At 42.0% G+C, this 20,141-nt stretch overlaps 1 protein-coding gene across 4 annotated transcripts in view; it reads left to right on the top strand.

Annotated features, from left to right (window-relative positions):
• The first annotated feature begins 3,337 nt into the window (after nucleotides 1-3,337).
• znf1035 (zinc finger protein 1035) overlaps nucleotides 3,338-20,141 on the top strand; it is a 28,321-nt gene continuing 11,517 nt past the window's right edge. The window contains exons 1-2 of one of the 4 annotated variants that reach the window (XM_076970159.1): nucleotides 3,338-3,731; nucleotides 4,708-4,786. The gene's annotated coding sequence lies outside the window, so the exon portion shown is untranslated. Of the gene's footprint in view, nucleotides 3,732-3,754; nucleotides 3,906-4,233; nucleotides 4,253-4,306; nucleotides 4,366-4,707; nucleotides 4,787-20,141 lie in introns of those variants that run through there. The other 3 variants (XM_076970160.1, XM_076970162.1, XM_076970161.1) reach the window with 3 other exon arrangements.

Below are 20,141 nucleotides of genomic sequence, written 5' to 3' on the forward strand. Positions count from 1 at the left end.
GTATGGTTCATTTGTTGGGTATGTACAGTTTGTGTTTTCTATCTTCTAGTCCTTTATTGACAGATTATGGGCACAGGATTGCTGTTGACTGGATACTCAACAATGATGTGTGTTGAATTTTAGCAACAGTGTAGTGTCCACTATGATGTCAGTGTCAAAATTATATTGTAAATGTTCTACAAGCCAAATGTCTCGTCACCAGTGGTCAAAATCTTGGTTGATAAATGGAGTAGAGGGTAGACAAATTCTTCACAGGATTAAATGGGTTGCAGTCTGTAATGGTCTGTAAAGGGTACCATTAAGGATACCTTATAATGCAGTCAGTAAACATGGGTGCAAGACACATGTTTCTAATGAAGTGATAAGTGCAGCCTCATACCCAGGATCTGCAGCCAGTTTAACATATCACATTTTACATTTTATGGCATTTGGCAGACGCCCTTATCCAGAGCGACTTACATTTTTATACAAGTGAGAAGTTGAGGGTTAAGGGCCTTGCTCAGGGGCACCTCAGTCATGGCCTCTGGTCTGGGGATCGAACCCCCGACCCTCCGGTCACAAGACCAGTTCCCTAACCACCAGGCCATGACTGCCCACCTGCAAGCAAATTTATTGTCATTCGAAATCACACTTCACATTGTGCCTTCAAATGAAATTTTGTTGCTTTGGCTCATATAGTTTGGGATAAACAGTAGCAGTAGTGCATACTATTACTTGCTATAAAGTATTATGATGTATGAACATCACAGGTAAATAATTATAAATATTGCACAAGAGGTGTATTGCAGTGGCTGTTCAAGGGGGTGGGGGGCAACATCCTTGGACCCCCCCTCCCCCCAAATGAGGCATGGTGTGTGACATCATTTTTGTGGATGACGATAAAATGGCGGCAGCATTGGCAACTTGGCGAGTATTCAGACCCTCTAGCTACTCTTTTAAAGGGGTTATGTCAATTATGTCTCACACTCCCCAACAACAGACCTACTGGGCCCAGTCTGGCTCCCCAACTTTAGATGGTCTTGGACCTCCACTGTACACTGGAGCTACCAGGTGTGGAGCTGTCAAAACATCAAACCCAGCATGGTTAGGGAACTTCACGGCACAGAAGTTCCTAAAGTCCAAATGCGATAGTCATTCTCAGCCCCAAGAAGTTAGGATACCATCCACAACTTTTGGCTATACATTAATGATTTACATTACTGTCACACAAAATAGGAAATCCTTTGCCTCATCCTAGACCATGGATGTCAAAGTCTGGACATGGAGGGCCAGAGACCAACAAGATTTAGCTGTTGCTCTACTCAGACATTGCTAGTAATCCTGGTAACTGATAGGGTTTCAACCTTTTTCAAGCATTTAAGCAGGTCAATCACCAGAACACACCAGTCTCTGGCCCTCTTGGATCCAGGTTTGACATCTCAGTGCTACAGTGTGGTTTGGTGATTGACCTGCTTAAATTGCACCTGACTGAACTCATCAGAGCAATTGCTAAACATTGCTGGACACCAGCCCTCCTGGGCCAGACTTTGATGTTCCCTGTTGTTCCCTTAGATTATCACATAATTTATGGTAAATATCTTACACGAATTTATGAACTTACATTTTGATTACTGCAGTGCCCTCCTTATTGGTCTTTGATTCCTGCATCCTTGATAATGTACGAACCGAACAAAACAACTGACCAGCTTTTGACGTATACCTTGTCCCAGGATCACATGACTTAATACCATCCCTGGCTTACAGCGTGCTTCCAGAGTGCATCCAAAGTATTTTTCTTCATAAACCTATCACCCATTCCTTTTGTCCTCTCCATTCATTCAAGGTAGAAATACTGACTGTTACAAAGACTAGACTCCATTCCATTGATCCTTCTTTTCTGTCCTGTACCTGTATCACCAGCTTCCTCATGATATCAAAACAGGAGACAACCTGCATGCGTTCTAAATCTCTCCTTAAAGCCCATTTTTTTTCCAGTGTGGTTCTGTTATTAGTATCCTGAATTTACCATTTATTTTCTTGACTTGGTTTTCTATACCTGAAAAAGTATATACATGTGTATGCACACACACATATATAAATACACACTGGTCCTATGTTTTTTCTTCCAAGGACCCTCCGGTACAAATACATTTCTGAATCCGACAGGTTCGGTGGGGTAACATTGACAATGTGAAATCTTGAAATCTTTCGATGAGGATTTCACCAAGTTGATAAAGTAATGCAAAGTACAACAATTACATTTAATTGCTCTTATGTCCTTACAAATCATTTTGAGTCGTGGAGACAAACATAACCCTAAATGTAACTGATCTAGAGATGACTGAAAAGGATTAGTAGCAGAAGACCTTAGTTGTTTTGCCTCTGGATATATATCAAAGTCTCAGACACAGAAAGCAACTATGACAATCACTTACCCATTGGTCTGTTGTGTTATCTGTGCACAGTTTAAAGCTGCATCATCGATTATAAGCTTAATGTAATTTGCAGACAACAACCATTGCTTCTAGAACTACCAAAGCATTGTTTGTTGGTTCTATTATGAAAGACATTACAACTCAATGTAGAGGACTGTTGTAATTACCTTGATCAGAGGCAATGTCTTAAAAGAATGGGACTTGAAGTGCTGTAGTTAGCCGTAATATAGCAGCAAGCTTCTGTGTTTTAAAGCAATACCTTTGCATCTACACTGGTACCAGGTAGGTACTTGAACATTCTGTATATTTTGTTTCTTATAAGTACTGATAAAGACTCTGCATTGCATATGACCTCTGCAACCATAACCTACACTATTTAAGCCATCATCCCATTTGCTATGCTTTAAACTTTAAATTACACTGTCCGCTGAAAATCCTGACAAGTGCACTCAGACCAAGAAGTGTGCCAAGAGTTTTTCTTATATTTCTCCTGTCGCAACTTGGGTTTTAGTCAGAGGAAGTCACTAGAACATAGTCTGCCTGTCAGTACATCTGTATCTCTGGGTACAGCTACGGTTACCTTTAGGGTAGAAGTCATTGAACCACTTTCAAGGATTCTTGTCGAACACACTTGTAGGACTGCTTCAATTGTACATAATTAACATCATGCTAGCATTGCACACTTGCTAAGACAGACATTTGGTCAATGTACACCACAAAAATAATATATTGTTAAGTTGGACCGTAGGGTCCAAACAACCATGAAGTTCTCGAATTACTAAAGTACCATTAAACAAACAGGGAGCAACGTAAGGACTGTTGGGATATTATTGGCTATAAATTACGTTGTAGTTGAGCAGCCTGGAACAAGTTTCCCTGACATGCACAAAGGCACAGAAGCAGTTGGTGGTAGTTGCCGTCGTCATCCAAGACAGCCACGTCCTGCAGCAGCCAAGCAGCCATCTTACAGTTCCTTCCCTGAAAAAACATGCGCAAAGACAGCACTGATTGCGCATAATGGATGTTGAAATGGAGGCCCCGTAGAACTGGAGGCGGAACTTCGTGCTTTTTACTTTCTTCTGATTGGTCCAAGTGGTCGTGTCACGAAATATCCCGGGTTTGTGCACATTGTTTGGAGAATGTGCTGTGTGGAAGAAACTAACGGCAATTCGCCAGCGTTTCTGTAAATATATCGTCGGTTGCGTTACACGTCGCTGCAAACGATGAGCAACTGAACACCTTCTGCTCGTACATCGGTGGACTGCAGGGAGCCGGGGCACGTTTTCCGAGGAGATAAAGACACGTTTAGGGACGACGGTGAGTAGCTAGCGACGGCACGTCCGACCAGGAATGTGTTCTTGCGGAAAACCGCTTGTCTGAACGATGAATTAAGCCCATCCGTGACCAAACGTGCAGCCAAAACCACACTTGCACTCCAAATAGTGGAAGGGTTTTAACGGCACACGACCCTGCCTACATGTGAGATTTCAGGTAAGGTCAGGTTTTTTGTTTTACTGGGGTTTGGTTTTAAGCCCAACCCTAAGGTGGTCCATTTTGTTTCGTGACTGCTAGCTGCTCCTGTGCGTAAGCTAGATAGCTAGCAGTCAACTTGGTGTGTAGCAGTGGAAGCTACCTGGCTAGCTAGCTAGCCCTCTACCCCAATAGCCAGCTAGCTAATTCATCTTCACCATCGGTGATGCTATTGCTGTGGTGAAGATGATGATTGTGTTTGTAGCCACACTTGGTAATGAAACGATGACCCCGCCGATGAGTGAAACCACACGAGCGTTTCCATGGTCGTGTCACCATGGTGTTTTAGAGAGGTCAGGCTTGGAGAGGTTAGCTTAGCTTCTCATCAGTTTATTGGACAATTGGCTAGCAGGCTGGTGGGTTAGCAAGGCTGCTGGCTGTGAACTTTTCCTCGTCATTAGCCAGCTAGCTGGGTGTCTAGGTAGATACTTCCATCGTGGTTAGTGGTAACTGGTGGTAGATTATTGATTTGCAAACGCTAATATTCTGGTAAAAATGTGTATATATTTCAGTTGCTATATCATATGGTTGGGTTTTCTCCGTTGGTATTTGGCCATTTAAAGTAAAGTTGAGGTAGTGGTTAAGCTTCCACTGTTTTATCTCCAGTTGATTTATGCAGCAACACGAACTAAGCAAATGTTCTAGTTTAGATTTATCTAGCACATCCGTGGTAGATATTGCTTCTTTCCGACTAATGTTCCTAACTCGGTCCATGTGGTTTTAATTCTTAACAGGACGTTTATTCGGGTTTTTTTTACTACAGATATCCATCCACCTGTCTTGATGAGAGTTTTAAGATGATTCGTGAAGTGGGTGCTGGAGCTGTGGATCTAATCATCATGGTATGTTCTTCGTACGGTCTATTTTTGCATCTGCATAGACCTGTTCATACGTCCTGTGGATATACAATATGATTTTTTTCATGCCATGATAGACGGGTAGAACCATATCACCTGACAGTCTTTATTCAGATGACACTAAAAAGTTTGCAGTGATGCAGCTATTCAGATAACGTTTCACCAATGGCTAGGCACTCTCTTAGACAATTAGTTGAACAGGAGTACAGGATTTGGAGGCATTTGAGTTAGGGTTACTATCTTTTTCCCTTAAATGCATTTTAGTTAATTTAGTTTTTCACATTATTTTACAGGAACAAAATGTTTGTAGCAGCACTTTGCCTTTTGCTGCTGTTTTAGCAGGTACCAAAAACATGCAAAATCAATTCCATGCTTGTATCTCCTAATATTGTAGAAATGTGACTTTACAGTTTCGTAAATATATTACTAATCTCAAGTAATATATCTCAAGATCTTTTTAAGGATTTAGTCATGGTATGTATTTACATTATACATACATATTTACATTATGGTAAATTTACTAAGGTTACTAATATCAATGTTTATTGCTTTGTTTAATTCATTTTGCACTGTATATACAATAATTTTTTTATTATGAAAGGCAGAAATGTCCCTCACAATAGTAAACAACATGGATAAAGCACAATTAGAAACATCCATGAGCTGTGATGTACACTGTGGCAAATGGTTCACCGCACTTGGCAGTTCATTTCCAGAAATTAGTATTTTTAAGGATGTGTTTATTAGTTAGGACTTGGATTTCTGGGGCTATTTATCTGTCCTGTCTTTTCCATCTCTCTTTATTGCTTGTGAAATTACTCTCAGGAGCAGATGAGGTCTTGTTTGTACCATTATTTATGGACCTTAATATGGTTCTATGTGTATTCTTAAATTATTAGGCTATAGCGTGAGAATAGTATCACGTTAAACTTCTGTATGTTTTTGCACACTTGTTCATCATTGTCATTGTTCATCGTTCATATAGCCTACACCTTAGAACACAAGAACACTGCAAAACTAACCCGATAACTTGTGCGACAATTAAAACATTAATCTTAACAGCATTCTTGTAACATGCATGAGAATTGACTGATTCATTTAGACTAATTTTAATGAGTAGTCTCAAATTGGCTGTAATTAGGACTGAGCCAGTAACACAATTATTGTACTATTTTCTACATACTCCAATCAAATTCACCTGTCTAATATTTTTGTAGGTCCATTTGTGCTGCCAAAACATTTACATTTAGGGCATTTAGCAGATGCTCATATGGAGAGGGACTTTGCCATCCATTCACAGAATGTATCCTAGATGGTAATGTAGATGGGTCAGAATTCAAGATACCGTTGAACCAAACAACTAATAAAATACTTGAATCTATGCCAATACCTAGAATTGCAAATAAACATAGGCTCAAAACTTAAACAGCGATAAATAAAAACAGAAAAATGCAAAAAATTCACATGTTTTTGTTTGCCCCCCTAAGCTCAAATTCTCACTCGAATGCAGCAATGGAGTGACATGTGAACTGAGGGAGATGGAAGACCTGTCATTCTGCTGCATTCTGGCTCAGGTGTAGAGGTCTGATGACCCATAGATGAATACTCGCATGTAGGAAGTAGTCCAGCTTTGAGATGAGTCCACAAGCACCTGGGTAGCTTCCTCTAGGGGAAAGGTCACATTCTCTGCATGTTGCAGGATGAAACATCTGTAGGATCTGTTCAGGTTTGAAGCATGTTGAGAATTACAACTGGTTGTCCAAAGTTACACCCAGGTTTCAAGCAGTTTCTGATGGTGATAACAGGGTATTCTCAAGAGAATTGGTGAGATTTTTGTGTGATTGTGGGGGATCAAACAACTCAACAAAACCTCTGAAGGTGTTGTCGTATGTGACACCAAGATGTTGGAGGCAAATTCCTTAAATGCCTAAAGTTGTGAGGTGGGGACTGATCAGATTTGTTTTTCCTGCACATCCCACAGATAATTGATGGGATTGAGATCCAGGGAACTTGGAGACTAAAACTCTTTGAACCATTCTGGAACAATTGTTATCTAGTTTTTCCATAGTGAGAGGCTACCTTATGCTATTGAAAGAAGCCACTGCCATTAGGGAGCAATATTGCTATGAAGGGTTGTATTTATTCTGCACCTAGATAGGTGGTATGTGTCAAGTCAGCATCCTTATGAATCCCAGAGGTGTTAAGCATGCTGTGTTTGAAGATTTTAATAAGTCGTTACATTTCTACAGCACCTTCTTCAAAACCCAAGGACACTTTACAGATTCTTCCGCAGGAACTAGTGTTTAGGATCAGAGGATCCAACTCATGCCACGAACACACTACACACCAGTATGGAATCACTAGTCACTAATCACTAGTTTGCACAGTGCCTTGTTGATGGCTGGGGTCTATAGCTTCATGTCTCTTACCATCAGCCAGAGACAATTGGTACCAAAACTCATTAGACCTCATGGACCTTGGATTCAGTTAGCAACCTCACAAGCCCATTTAAGGTGCTGTTTCTGGTGTTCTTGTGTTAATAGAAATTTTGTTTAATCTTTCTCATGGAAGCTAAAGAATGCTTCATTGAGAAAAAAAATTAGACATGTTGGCCCTGTTTGGTGACGCCTTGAGTAGTTTTCTATATACTGTGCATGTTTTAGTTTTTTGGGTCTCTTGTCAAGTCAATGTGGTTATTACTTCATTTTTGTACTTGTATTGCATCTTTATCTGCTTCAACGCATGGGATTAAATAGCCTACCCGAAAGCCTATTTCCTAATATTATTGAAGCTTCCCCTTGATATTTTTTAAAATGCTGACGAAAACGGTGCCGGATAAAAACTTGAAAGAGGAGGAGGTTCTCCTGTCCTGCTGAACCAGCTGTTTAATCATCAGGCATGGAGGCTCTGTGAACCAGGGCAATATTCTCAGCCTGCGTATTTGGACTTGGCCTTTCCATTCGACGGTGTTGTTTAAAGGCACTGTTTGCTTGGCTGCACCATCATTCAATTAGATCTATTTCGTTGCACGTGTCCAGTAACATCTTTTTTCAGATCTAGAGGCATTAACTTCAGTAATCTTTAAAAATATTTTTTTGCGTGTGTTGTCATTCGACTGTTGCCTTACTGTGAAATTAGCACAAATGTCATGCTCGATAGCTTTTTAATAAGACATTTTATGTTGAATGATTTTTATTTCTTCAAATGGATAATTTTTTATTTTATGTTGAAACCTGGTTCAAGCCAGGAGAGAACAATCAGTTCTTTCAGTTATGCACATTGGTCTATTGTTAATTTAGTTTCTCGAGATTAAATGGGCAAGGTGGTTGTCTTGCTATTTTTAAAAGCAGTTTTATTTGTTCTCCTGTGTTGCTGGGTTCATTTGCCAGTTGAGTTGCTCTCTTTCAAAGTTTTAAGTGTAAACCTATGCTTTGTCCTGTAACTGATCAACCTCTTAAATCACAAGGCTTTTTGTCAATTTGAAGATTTCTCATCCGATCTACTTTCTCCATATCCACAAAAGCTGTTCCAGTGTTGCACGACCAGTACAGATACCCGCATTGTTCCTCTTATAACTGAGATTCGACTATCAAACTGACTCTTCTGCTATACCCTTACATATACCATACCAGGAAGGCTTAGGAGTGTGATCCCCCAGAGCAATGCCGCCAAGTCGTTTCACTACCCTGGGCACTTCACACTGAGTGATGTGCTGACTTTTACCCGACTTCCCCAGTTCTGCTTCCTTTATGGAACATGTGAATGCATGGTGGGATTGAGAAGATCCTTAAAGTATTCCTTCCTCCGCCTGACATCCATTCCCAAGCAAGTTCAGCAGCTCCCCAGCCTCACTGTATACAGCCTCTGCAACAGTTCAAAGCCTCAGTCTGCTTGGCCCTCCGACACCCGTCTGCTGCCTCCAGAGTGCCACGAGCAAGCCAGGCCCAATAAGAATCGTTCTTCAGCTCGACAGCCTCCCTTACCTGGGGCATCTATCGTGGGGTGCAGGAGCCTTTCAAGCTGAAGAATGATTCTTATTGGGCCTGGCTTGCTTATTGCCACCACGACAGGCACTAACTTTAGGTCCACAGCTCCAGTCTGCTGCATCGACAGTGGAGGCACAGAACATGGTCCACTCGGAGTCAATGTCTCTGGCCTCCCTCAAGATGTAGTCAGAGCTCTGCCAAATGAGTGATTTGAAAATTTTGGCAGCTTCCTCTTCCAGCAAACCCTCAAAATACATTTTGAGACTGCCAGGTCTGTCAAGCATCCTCACCTGCCATCTGATCCAGCTCACCACTAGGTGGTGATCAGTTGACAGCTCAGCTCATCTTTTTACCGAAGTGTCCAAGGCACAAAAATGCAAGTCCAACGACAAAAAAATCTACAAAAAATGCTGCCTATGGTGTCCTAGTGCCATGTGCACTTATGCACACTTTTCTGCTCAAACATGGTGATCATTATGGACAGACATTATTAGAACAGGAATCCAATAACAGAAATCCAAAACACCTCACTGGTTAAGATTGGAGAGACCATTGCTCCCCGTCATGCACTTCCAGGTCTTACTGTCCATGCTTGTATTGAAATCCTCTAGCAGAACAAGTGGCCCAGAAGGGGCACCTTGGGGCCCTTCTAACGACTCCCAAGAATGTTAGGGACTCTGAACTGCCATTTGTTGCATAAGCACAAACAGAGTTTGTTCCTCAACCTGAAGGTGCAGGGAAGCAATCCTCTTATCTACCGGAGAAAACCCCAACACAGGCAACGATGGTGGAATGCCCTCTATAGATTGGGAACGAGTCCTTGCCTCAAGTGGAGGAGTTCTCGGGTTCTTGTTAACTAGTGAGGGAAGGATGGAACAAGAAGTTGACGGGCAGATCGGTGCAGTGACTGTAGTGTTCTGGACGCTGTACTGGACCATTGTGGTGGGAGAGAGCAGAGCCAAAAGGCAAAGTTCTCAATCTACTAGTAAATCTGCATTTTGATGTCCCCTATGGTCAGCAGCTCTGGGTAGTAACCGAACGAGATCATGAATACAAGCAGCTGAAATGAGTTTTCTCTGCAAGGTGTCCAGGCTCTCCCTTAGAGATAGTGTGAGGAATTTGGTCATCCGGGAAAGACCTTGAGTAGATCTGCTAGTCCTTCATGTAGAAAGAAGCCAGTTGAGGTGATTCTGGCATCTGGTCCGGATGCCCCCTGTGCACCTCGCTGGAGAGGCACCCCAGGCATGTCCAACTAGGAAGAGCCCCTGGGAAAAACCCAGGACATGCTGGAGAGATTATATCTCTCTGCTGGAGATTATAGATTGTCTCTTTGGAATGACTCAGAATCTCTCCAGAAGAGGTAGCCAGGGAAAGGGAAACCTGGTTCTTCTTGCTTGGGCTACTACCCCCTGTGACCAAGATTAGCAGATGTTAATGAATGGATGGATGTACTTGTTTTGATAGTGTTATTAGTGGAGGTTTCTAGTATCTAAATGAAATTACAAATGTATTTGTGTATTCAGAATACTCAATAAAATATGTAATCTTCATCTTCCTGCATACCAATTTTTAGCTACCTTCATGCAACTGTTTGCGAGAAAACACCATTTATTTTATACGTGCAGCTTAACTCCCTTTTAAATTGTCATTTAAATATGTTCATTTACTATCAAAGCATCAGTATCACACTTTCAAACAGTGTATGGAATGTTGGTGAATACCTTTTATTTGCTTGCTCACGACATCTTATAAAACACTTAATAATTTCCTTTGTCAAAAACAATTCTCGACCCCTCAGTCACTACGCAGTTTTTTGTAATTGATGCTGATTTGCAAAGCTACAATTGTCTAATTCCGTGGTTGCTATTTTTTCATAGTGTGCTGGTTTCTGTGAATAACAGCATTTCACACCACTGCCTGGCTTGGCCACCAGAAGTGGGGGGGCTGGCTATCAAGTAACTTCAAAAAGCTCATGCCTTCGGAGTGATTGGCAGCTGTTACCAATAGATCACTCGGAGCTGAAAACAAGAACATTTCACTTGCCATGATGATTTTTGACTTTGGGAGGTACATGCGTAGGACAACTGAAGCCTTCTGCCTTGTAACATGCTAAGCTACACACGATTGACTCTGTTTGGATATTTTTATTGCATATTTTTTTGAACATCATACAAAAGGCTTACTTTGGCTGGAGTTTGTCGAGTTGTTTGGATAAAATGCTGATCCAGAAGTTGAGTGGCCATGGCTGCGAAGGATGCAGTTGCCTTTGTGAATATGATTAAACAGTTGTGCACAAGATCTTGGAATATAAGCTGTGTGTGGTTTTCCTCATGGCTAGCATGGTTAGCTTAGATTGTATAGATTAGGGGATAGAAGTGATACAAGTGATCTGTAATACACCACATTAGGCACTAATGGTCAAATTTAAATAATTTAATTAAGATAAATGTAACAATCTTGTTCTCAATGGAAAACAACAAAAATAAACATGGTCACAGAGGGTACCTGCTATTTAGTGATTTTATTTTTTTGGTAGCAGCAATGTGCACTATTAAAACAGCAATGTGCAACATAAAATAAATAATAAAAAAATGCAGGAACAGTCATGTACAAAATAATAGAACAAATAGAGCCTTAACAAACTAAACTCTATCCTACAAAATTTCTTAAACAATTTCTTTAGTGTCTTCATACATGGAGGGCAACACTTGTCCACAGTTGTAAGATGCGACCTTATACTTTCGCGAGTGATTGTGTGCGCGACTCGGCACACCTCACGCTAACCTGCGCGAACGGCAGACGCATTTATACTTGGCGCGTCACATTCTTTGCAGTGGTCTCCGAAACAATATGTGGTAGTATATGTTCCTTCCCCTGTTTTGAGGGGTGTTTCTTTATACTACCGTATTTTCCGGACTATAAGGCGCACCTAAAAGCCAAAAATTTCCACAGAAATCGGACGTGCGCCTTTTAATACGGTGCGCCTTATACGTGTACTGAGTACCGCACGTAAACCAATCAGAGAACACTAACACTAACGTACCGTAGTATTCTCAGATTGGTTTACGTGCGTTCCGCACGTAAACCAATCAGAGACTGCTAAAACTAACGTACTGTAGTATTCTCGGATTGGTTTACGTGCGTTTTGCACGTAAACCAATTAGAGAAGACAGTATTCTCGGATTGGTTTACGCGCGTTTCTCACGTAAACCAATTAGAGATTACTACGTAATACACAGTACCGGTACTTAGGCTTACAGGTATGCTGCAAAACAACATTTGTTTTTCAACAACCCTTGAATATGGCACCAGTGAAGAGACACGCATACGAGGCACAGTTCAAGCTACAGGCTATCAGTTTTGCGGTTGTAAACGGGAATAGAGCAGCTGCGAAACAATTCGGCATAAATGAGTCTATGGTTCGAAAATGGAGAAAACAAGAAAACGAACTGCGTCAAGTAAAGAAGTCGAGACAGAGTTTTCGTGGTAACAACGCGAGGTGGCCACAGTTAGAAGACAAACTTGAGCAATGGATATGTGAACAAAGAGCGGCTGGGAGAAGCGTCTCGACAGTCACGATTCGACTAAAGGCAACAACGATAGCACAAGACATGAAGCTGGACGATTTTCAAGGAGGGCCTTCTTGGTGTTTTCGTTTTATGAAACGGCGACATCTTTCTATCCGCGCAAGGACTACTGTGGCACAGCGACTGCCAGCAGATTACGAAGAACAGCTGGCCGTTTTCCGTGCATACTGTCATAAAAGGATTACGGAGAAAAAGATCCAACCCAGCCACATCACCAACATGGACGAGGTCCCCCTCACTTTCGACATTCCCGTGAACCATACTGTGGAGAAAAAGGGGACCAGCACGGTATCGATACGTACCACGGGGCATGAGAGGTCAGCGTTCACCATTGTTCTTGGCTGTCACGGTAATGGACAGAAACTACCGCCTATGGTCATTTTCAAGAGGAAGACGCTGCCGAAAGAAAAGTTTCCTGCCGGAATAATAGTTAAGGCAAACCAAAAGGGCTGGATGGATGAGGAGAAAATGGGAGAGTGGCTGAGAGAGGTGTATGCAAAGAGACCGGGTGGTTTTTTCCACACATCACCGTCCCTGCTGATCTGTGACTCCATGCGCGCTCATCTCACGGACAACATTAAAAGCCATGTAAAAAAAATTAATTCGGAGCTTGCCGTCATTCCGGGAGGTTTAACTAAAGAACTCCAACCGCTGGACATTGGCGTTAACAGGGCTTTTAAAGTAAAGTTGCGAGCGGCGTGGGAGCAATGGATGATAGACGGCGAACACACGTTTACTAAAACTGGGAGGCAGCGGCGGGCGAGTTACGCCACCGTCTGTGAATGGATTGTGGATGCCTGGGCTAAGATTTCTGATTTAACTGTTGTCCGAGCTTTCGCGAAAGCCGGCATCATTGCTAAACAGCCGCTTGGCGATGAGACCGACTCAGACAATGATGAGCGGGAACCTGGACTGCTCGTTAGAGAAATTGCGCAGCTTTTTAATTCCGACACAGAGGACGAGGACTTTGATGGATTTGTGGGAGAAGAGTGAGTAAAAATAATGTGTTTTGTCAAATAGTAAAGTTCAATTAAAAAAACTTCAATTAAAAATCACCGTTTCGCGTCCTTTACTTTTCTTGTAGACCGTATGTTATAGCATGTGCCTTTATAATACGGCGCCGTACAGAATAATACGGTGCCGTACAGAAAGAGTCCGTAATTGAGCCTGCGCCTTATAGTATGGTGCGCCTTATACGTGTATCAAATACAGAAATAGAGCCCGTAATTCAGACTGCGCCTTATAATACGGTGCGCCGTATAGTCCGTAAAATACGGTACCTTTTATATCGTTTCGGACAACACTGGAAAGAACGCGGCGTGACGTGGCAAGTTTAAGTACCTGTATAAACGCTTCCGCGGTTTGCGGGGGTTCGCGTGAGATGTGCGGAGTCGCGCGCTACGGTCAATAACGAAAGTATAGACCACCGAAGCCGCAGCTTGTGAGGTGGCTGCCCCCGCTGCCCGCATTGTTTCACTTTCGGCATATTCCTTGGGATGCCTACGTCTCAAGTGATTGAATAAATTTGTTGTACTGGCATCGGACGTTTTTACATGTTCTTTGCACACCTTACATATCGCTCAAGTTTGGTCTTGGTCAGTGGAAGAAAATCCGAACCAATTCCATATTACAGAGGTAAATTTCTTCTTCGTTACCAGCTCCTCGGTTTGGCTTTCATCCATGGTTGTCCACTTTTAGTTTTTACAAACACAACATGGAGGCGTGGAAGACACACAGTTCGCTGTGATTGTTCAGTCCTACGCCGGCCGCATCGGCGGGAATCAGCATTAAAAAAAAGTAATTGTGCTGATTGGCAAAGGCGATCTATACGATTTCTCTAATTTGGTAGATCGCCTGCGATTCTCCACTCGTCATCGCCATTCACAATTTTATTTTATATCATCATATTGCACACCCCTAAGTAAGAGTGTAGTGGAGGTAAAGAGAGTGACAGGTAAAGGTAGAGATTGATGGGGTGATGATGAATGTCATCAGTACTTATGCTCCTCAGGTAGGTTGTGATGTGGAGGAGAGAAGAATTCTGGGGAGAGTTAGATGAAGTTGTTTTGCAGATTTCTAAAGAAGAGTGGTTATTGGAGCAGTTTTAAATGGGACATGTTGAAGGGAACAGTGGTGATGAGGTGTTGCGTAGATATGGTGTTAATGTAAGGAATACTGAAGGACAAATTGTGGTAGATTTTGCTAAAAGGATAAAGATGGCTGTAGTTAACACTTACTTTAAGAAAAAGGAAGAGCACAGGGTAACGTACCAGAGTGGGGGAAGATGCACACAGGTCGAATATATCCTCTGTAGGAGATGAAACCTGAAAGAGGTTAGTGATTGTAAGGTGTTACCAGGGGAAAGTGTAGCTAAACAGCATAGGATGGTGATATGTAGGATGGTTTTGGAGGTGAAGAGGAAGAGTGAGAGTGGAACAGGTGGTGGAAGTTAAAGGACTGTGGTGTAAAATTCAGGGATGAGGTGAGGCAGGTACTGGGTAATGGTGGTGGTGTTCTGGATACCTGGGATGAGACTTCAAATGCAGTGAGGGATGTGGCTAGGAAGGTACTTGGTGTGACAGAGGAAGATGGACAAGGAGTCATGGTGGTGGAATGAAGTAGTTCAGGAAAGTTTGAGAGGAAAGCGGTTGGCTAAAAAGAATTGGTATTTTCAGCGAGTTGAAGTAGACAGAAGTACAAGATGTGTCGTAAAGCAAAGAGAGCAGTGGCAGAAGCTAAAGAGAAGGCATGTAGCAAGCTGTATGAAAAGTTAGACACTAAGGATGGGGAAAAGGATCTGTACAGATTGGCTAGACAGAGAAACTGTGATGGGCAGGATGTGCAGCAGGTTAGGATGATGGATAAAGATGGAAATGTGCTGTCTGGTGAGGAGAGTGTCTTGGGAAGGAGGAAGAAGTATTTTGAGGAACTGATGAATCAAGAGAATGAAAGGGAAAAAAGGTTACAAGAGGTAGCGGTTGTAAATCAGGAAGTGCCCCAGGTGAGCAAGGAGGAAGTAAGGGCTGCAATTCGGAGAATTAAGTGTGGTAAGGCAGTTGGACCGGATGACATTTCAGTGGAGGCATGGAAATGTTTGGGAGAGACAGCAGTGGAGTTTTTGACTGGGTTATTTAACAGAATCTTGGAAGGTCAGAAGATGCCTGAGGAGTGGAGACGAAGCATAATGGTGCCAATTTTCAAGAATAAGGGCAATGTTCAGCGCTGTAGTAATTACAGGGGATTAAAGTTGATCAGTCACAGCCTGAAAATCTGGGAAAGAGTAGTGGAAGCTAGGCTTAGAGTTGAGGTAGAGATCTGTGAGCAGCAGTATGGTTTCATGCCAGCTCTCGACAGCAGTATTAAAACCTTTTACCTTTGTTTATTTTATAAAACGTCAAAAGTGTCTATACAACACCTCAATGTCTTGTTCTGCAGTAAATTGTTGTAATAGACCATTAGGGTCAAGTTCTTTGCAGTTCTTTCGGTAAGTAGCTCAGTTAGATATTTGACTAGATAGCCAGATGTTAACTTTAAAAGCGAATTATTTCGAATCATTTTGAGTATATGTATAAATATTTAACTTATTTAAGTTTAACTTGCTGGGAAATATTGAAATGGACTATGAAAGTGACGTACAAGTGCTTTAATTCCACCTTGTAAAGGTGTATGAACCCGGCAAACATGACTTTGTTAATTGCGCTGCCGCGAGGCGTGCACGCAATTACAAAATTCGAGAGGTGCACGACCTCGCAAATCAACAGCGCGCAAGGCCACCGCGATTACGTCATTTTTGCAGCGCGTCAAGTATAAATCAGGCTTTGGCGCCCGTCGTTGAAATGTTCCAAAAGCACCGCGTGCAAACTGACTTGTTCATGTCCTTCGGTTTTCCATCTGTATCTGCTTCGAATCCACAGTATTTCCACTGCACTTCTGCTGCTTTCCTTGCTTATTAAGACCAGCTGCGAACACACTGCGTTTGCTTTAGCTGCCATTTTAGCATTACAAACTGTTCTGTGCATTACGGCAGCTTGGGTGGGTCAAACGAAAATGCATTTTATGTAAAAAGAATTGATACTTGTAGAAACGAGTATTGTACCGTTTCAGAATGTTCAGTATCGATATATTGATTATTTATTTATTTATTTTTGACAACACTATATGTACACCTTGAGAGAACTAGTGTTGGTGTATTATGGGGGATCTACTCCAAAAAAACTTTTCAAAACAGCTCGCGGGCCAGAAATAGAAGGCCGTGGCCCGCGGGCCGCAATTTGAATATGGGGGGCATAGAATAACATAGGGCTGGACGATATGGGCAAAGTTTTTATATCACGATATATTTATTAATTTCTGTCAATGCGATTATAATTCCGATATGAACAATATAAAAGCCATAGAAAACTGTACCTACAAATGACTGAAATATGAATGTAAAGTATTTGAAACCTCCTATAAAACATATATATTTACTTTAGAAATAAAAATAGTACAAAAATCATTGTCAACCTTTTTATTTGTATTCAGCCTTCATATATGAACATGAAGCATGACATCACTGTCAAATAAACAAACTCGTTGGCTTTGTCAACATGAATATCTTCTAACTACAATACATGCTGAATATCATATTCTTGTGTACATAGGTTAAAACAAAAGTGCTTCAGCCAAGATGGGGAATATGAAAAGTGTTCAAAAAAGTTGCAGAATACAGAAATAGTTGGCAACAATAAAAATGCAGTTTGCTTGATGAGGGATATGTCTGAGGCTTGATGACAACCTATGAGGCTCCTAGAGGTTTCTGGCAAGAAAATTAAAATCTGGTCTACATTATCTGGCTTCAAAGCTGTGACTATATTGCCATCTGTGCTAAAAACCCTCTCAGAGGTGGAGCTTGTGGCTTGAATGCACAAGTACTGTTTTGCCATTTTGCTTACTCTGGGGAAGTTCTTTTAATAAACTTAAGCTAGCCAGAGACCTCTTTGCTTTCTTGGCTGGTGGCACTGCTGAAGGTTCTCCCATGGCTTCTTTACTGGACTCTTCTTCCTGTACCACAACAGCTCTCTCTGCTGTCAGCATCTCCAACACTGCTCTGACTTTGTGTGCAATCTTCTCCTCCTGAGTGTACTGAAGCTTGAATCTTTGGTCAACAAGGCAAGCCATGTTAAGCATATCATCCATTGCTGGGTCATCATACTTTTCGTTGAGATATCCCATCACATGTCTTTATGGTCTGGGTGAGCTCTGTCATCCTCTGCTTCCTTCAAGATGTATGTGTTGACATGCATGACTGGTTTTAGGAATGACACACTGACATAGGCATCAGTGAATTCCAGCAGTGGGCTCAGAGCTGCATCTATAGACCCTAAAATGTCCACATCTTGCCAGGTGGGAACCCGCGTTTAATCTTCTTGTCCTTTGAGAAGACTTCTGTGATGGTCCTTTTTTGCTCCAGAACCTGTTTCACCATATTTTGACGGGAACCCCATCGTGTTGGTGTCTCACTCATGAGCTTGTGGTTCAAAAATTGTGCATTGCATTATCCTTACAGTAAAATCGCAATTCTCCTGCTTATGCACATTTCTTGTTAGTTTAGACTTGATTTGGCAAACATCTGTTCCCATGTCAATAAAACACCTTTTAAATTTGAGAGAACTGCTCTGTATATTGCCTATCAAAATATGTATTTCTTGACTAACGATGAAATAAATAACCTATAAAACCACATAAATTGGGATTATTAAATCACCTACTAGAAGCATACTAGTGTCTGGGTATGGCATGGAGGACAATGCAGCGCAATGCTATGTAGTTGTACAAAACATGAAGAAACAACTCGGCGTGTTTGATTTTTCAAATGCACAGTATAACACATGCTCAATGAAAATCAAATGGCAAGCTAGAACTATATAGCAGGCATAAATGTGCAATCAATACGGCTAATGTGCAATATCTCACCATTCATCAGATTATATTTTTCAATATCATTATATATTTTGTAAACCTTTTGTACATAGATTTGTTTTAAACTTTTTTCATATTTTTTGTTTTTATACTTTTATACTTTTTTTTTTTTATATATATACCTTTCTCTGGACCTTCCTCTCCACTACTGTAACATTCCAAATTTCCCCGTTGCGGGATTAATAAAGGATTATCTCATATTATCTTATAAATTAAAACTGTGTGAATATAAATATAATATAAACAAATATAAATGATATATAGCTATCAAAAACATACAAGCACTGCTATGATACGTTTAGGTTTTTTAATATTTTTTTTTATCATAACAATATACTCATACCAGAGACAAAATAACATGGGCCTCAAACGTATATTAGCTGTATATAACTTGGCAATAGCTGAGTCTGTGCCGGAAACTTAGACTGCTCCATCTTTACGGCAATGCGGACTTATTTTTTCACGTTTCAGTAGTGTCAACCATGTCGTGGAGGGATCACATAATGAGTTAGACCCTCAGCAGTGTCTGTGTGCAACTAGCGTCTCTCTTGACTTGTTACTCGTGGGATACAAACAGAGAGATATAATTAATGTGGCATTGGTATGGACAAGGCTTTTCCAGTTCGTGACTACTTGTATTAATAAGTGACACAGCTGCTGTATGTTTTCATAATGCGGCCCGGATTTTCTGGGACAAGTTGGTTTTTTTCTGATCTCTGCTGCATACCGTCAGCCTGCATCAGCTGGCCCAGTCCGCGGCCGTAGTCCAATTCGTTCATGTGTTTACAGGCTCAGTCTGCGGCCGCGTGAGCGCCTGACTGGAGTGGGGGAGAGGTAATGGGGACCGTTAAACAGCAGCGTGACTACAGGCCGGGTGCCGCAGTGCGCGGCAATGGCTGCTCCACAGACTGAGTTAAACCACCGGTGGCCCACTAACCCATTGGCCCACCGGGGATTTCCCCGGTAGTAATGTATGCCAGTCTGCCCCTGGTCTTGTCCATTCGTTCAACTCTGTGGCTTTGATGACATTGGTCCCGCTGTCTGTGGTAATGCAGACCTGGCGGCCCTCGCAGAGTCCCCAGGAAGCGAGCGCATCCGCAAGTCCGACAGCAATCACTTCGCCCGTGTGATCCTCGGGAAAGTAGACCGTCTGAAGGCACAATCTGACAAGCTTCCAGTCTTTATCAATAAAGTGGATTGTCAGGCTCGTATGGTTCAGAGGTTCAGCTTGACCACAGATCAGCTGTGGTCGCAAAATACCATGCTGACTTGAGCCTATCCTCCACCCTTTCCCTGACTTCACCGTAAAGTGCAGGTATAGCTGTATGTGAAAAATACCGGGCGGCCAGTGAGTTCCTGTCTGGGGTCCATAACTGACATTTTCCTGAAGCCAACATTTTCCACCATACTAAAAGGCATCATGTCCTTAGCCAAGAAGTTTGTTACAGCTATAGTGATGTCTTTATGACGCTTGAACTGTTTGTCATATGGCATAAACACAGCTATCTGTGTTTGCTGCGTGGATTTTTCTTTGTTTGATACACCTGCTGGTGATGCTGGGCGTGCTGATGTTTCAGGGACAGGTTGGCTTAAACTTTTATGGTGCCTCATTTTCAGACTTTCAGAATATTCTGTGGAGTGGAGCTGCTTCAGATGATTGAATAGATTTGATGTGTTCTGCTGCTACTCGGCACCACTCTAGCACATTTTGCAGCACGCTGAAACCTGAAGATTATTAGGGGCAGTCATGGCCGGGCGGTTAGGGAACTGGTCTTGTGACCGGAGGGTTGTGGGTTCGATTCCCAG

This window comes from Brachyhypopomus gauderio, chromosome 13 (assembly GCF_052324685.1).
Source record: "Brachyhypopomus gauderio isolate BG-103 chromosome 13, BGAUD_0.2, whole genome shotgun sequence".
Lineage (NCBI taxonomy): Eukaryota > Metazoa > Chordata > Actinopteri > Gymnotiformes > Hypopomidae > Brachyhypopomus > Brachyhypopomus gauderio.